Genomic DNA, 3705 nt, shown 5'->3' on the forward strand with positions numbered 1-3705 from the left:
GAAAGCGCGCCTGACAAACGGTAACCACACCTGTTCACCATCGTCCATGAAGCGCCGGAGATGTCGCAGTCATAGCGCATGTCTGCGCCTCATCAACCACAGCATTCCACTCCTCCATTTATCGCGTGTTGACAGCAAATGGATCACCTAACCATCGGAATAATATGAGTTCTAATTTGGTGATGGTAGGGTCGGGACAAAGCACGACGGTCAGACGGTAATCGATGACGCATGCGATGTACGCGTTCGCCTCCTCCGCCCGACATTTTAGGGATAGCTTCTTCTCGGCCCATTGCTGGATGAGAGTAGCCATCCTACTCGTTATCTTGTCCCTGTTCTACTAAATTTAAGGGTCCGGACCGAACGAGATCCCGAGCAATTTAACCGGTCCGTCGGTCCAGCGTCCCACAATGGAGACGCTGTTGGACGGGTTGGGCTTACTTCTCCAGGTGACGAGCCGCAAGTCCACTGACTGTACCCGTTTAATTTTCGGTCCCGTTACCGCTTCGTATTATTTTAGTGTCTCGCCGACCAAGTTGATATGCTTGAGGCTCGACACTATCACGGTGGCAACAACCGCGTATGCAGACACTCTCCTCCTGCATCTCAGTTTTCGAGGGATGCCCCTCATCGTCGCCAGCGTCCGCAGTAGTGGCTCTAGAGTCAATACGTACAAAAGCGACGAGGGGGGACATTCTTGCCTGACCGAAAGCGAGATATTAAATGGTCTTGACGGAGGGCCATTTACACGAACTACCACGCAGATGCCGCTGTACAAGGCAGTGATCCAACCGCGGAAGACGGGACCTAAGCCAGCCGCTCTAAGGACAGCCTCCAAGTAGTGATGGTCGACCCAATCGAAACCTTTCGGTTGATCCAAATTGATCAGCACCCCACCTATGCCACGTTCCTTAACTACCCTGTCTATGATGTAGCGCATCAGATAGATAGATAGATAGATATATAGATAGATAGATAGATAGATAGATTGATAGATTGATAGATAGATAGATAGATAGATAGATAGATAGATAGATAGATAGATAGATAGATAGATAGATAGACAGGTATCTGTGCACACACACATATACAGAAGAACCTCGGGGATGCTATGACAAATTCATCGACATGACGTACTATGTCTCTTATTAATAACGCAGTACTTATTGATGCAGATGAAATATGAACTCCATCTCTGCAGTAAGTAATGTAGTATAGGGTTTCAACAGCATCAATTTTCAATTTGGATTCTATTTAATGAAATATACGCTTATCAATGATGGTTGTATTTGTAATATAGATTCAATCTAGTGAGAAACGTAGGATTTCCTTAAGGTAGAAATCAGTGCATATGGCTTGATAGGACTCCATTGTGTTATAGTTAACTGTACAGCAGTTATTTACATTCAGCCACACGTAACTAAGCCATGATAACTTGTCAACTACATATGCCAAATCATTTTCGCATTTCAATGGAATTCATGGATGACTTAAAGCACATATGCTTCCAATGGACTTTTTCAATACAAGTGAGCATAAAAGTTATCCATTCATCATGGCTTCTAAATTTAAAATATTTCCAACTCAGTAAGCTTAATATTCTAGTGGATGTACGTTTGACGACATTTCTCTTTATATTTCATTTAACATTAGACATGGAATTAGAAACACTTCACTTCGTTCGATATCTCCTGCCAGCATGTTGTATAATCACCACAAGCATGTCTCCTTTACTGATGACGTAAAACTCAAGTGTCCTCAAGTAATGACTCTCATGGTGTTCATGGAGAACAATTGAACGTAATACAGTTCTATATTTAAGAGATGAGGAATTATTTACGTGTGTTAACAACAAACAAGATGAGGACGAATATCCGTCAAATGTAAATAATGTAAATAATGTAATTGAACGTAATGGTTTACCAAAGACAAATCTTTATATTGACTACATTCAAAACAATTTAAGCGATAGGGATAAATATAGGCGAGATTATACGTTGCCATATTTTCAGATTTTATACTTCATGATCAGGATAGAAAGTCCAGTGCACTACAGACGCAGAAATCGAGTGAGACTCCAATCAGTGTGAAATGATATTGCGGAAGTATAACATTACGATAATGAAACGGATTTCGGTTGCAGTAAACCAATTTGAAAATGAAAATTTCACATGTGAAACAGAATATTATTAATCGATATAAAGACAAATTGTAAAAGTTAATATAATGCAGTGGCAGACAGAAAGTGTTTCAAATTGTAATTCTAAATTAAGATAAAATACATATTGAAAAGAAAATTACAACAAAACCACATGAGTAGTCATTAAAAAGAAATCTAATGAATGTAAATTAATAACAATTACATACAAATTTCAAAGAGATATCGCTGTATCTGGTCACCAAGTTTCGCAGGATACCTATGTTCCTTTATTTGACTATTAGATACTGTAAATCGACTCAATTATTTCAATATAAGTCAGTTCCATACACACATATATACACTTATAAGTACATATCCGGAAAGACACACACACACATGCACATACATACACACATATGTATAGACGAATGTATGTATATCAACATTATGAGATTGTTCATTCGTTGTGTTGCACCAAATTGACATATACCACATTGGTGTGAACAAAAGAATTATCTGCACGTGTTACAGCCATCCTTATACGCTACTAGTAATTGTATGGAACTTTTAAAAACTTGGTTCGTTGTCTATGACCCACAGAGGATGAAGGATAACATCGACCAATTAACAGGCTTACTTGAAAACTACAGTTCATAAGTCATTACTCAGTATATAATTAATGATACAAAACACAATATTGAACACTAGTATATTTAACTGATGAACTATATAAAGCTGGTATCGCCAAAGATTTTAGTTATTGTATAGATGAAGAGTAACAATTTAGAACACAAGAACAGAATGTATTGATGTCTAATTAATAAAGTGTGGAAGAGTGTATATTGGTCAGCTAGATGTTATCAGTCATTAATATTATAGTAATATACTAGCTATAACTAATGACAGCAAAAGTCAATTATAATGTGAAATAGTCTCTCTGGTATTATAAATAGCATTCCATAATTAAAAAGGTCATTAACACATCTTAACTCCTGTTGATTTTATCTCAAATATTTTTTCCATTCTTCTAAAATGAGCTATGTGCTACAACTTCATAAGAATAGATCCGTTTGCTTAAAATATACAGACAATAAATCATTTCTAAACATCATATTTGTTGTACTTGAAATTTGCTAATGAAAGCAATTTATCTTAAAATGTTTGCATTCAAGATAAAAATACCAAAGAATGAAAGAATAGTGTTTTAGAGGTGAAATCATTTTGTTCTACCTATGTCAATTGTTATATGTATATACACGTGTGTAATGTAAAGTATGTACGTTTGTTTTACGTGATATGAATTATTAAGTAATGGCTGTCTCTCGATCTGAGCAAGAAGATTCCGTCAGTTCTTGCTACACGAATGATTTGTACATTGTGATCAAAGGTGTATGTTGCATATCAGCTCACACCCTTAATGAAATCAACATTACCTGTGTTCGGTTTGCCATATGTCTGATGGGGAAGCGACCGCAGGCTAAGGTGAAATGAAGTATATTGCTCAAGAACACAAAACACCCTAACTACTATACACATACCTAAATGAATATATATATATATATATA

Source organism: Octopus bimaculoides, chromosome 2 (genome assembly GCF_001194135.2).
Source record: "Octopus bimaculoides isolate UCB-OBI-ISO-001 chromosome 2, ASM119413v2, whole genome shotgun sequence".
In the NCBI taxonomy this organism is placed as follows: domain Eukaryota; kingdom Metazoa; phylum Mollusca; class Cephalopoda; order Octopoda; family Octopodidae; genus Octopus; species Octopus bimaculoides.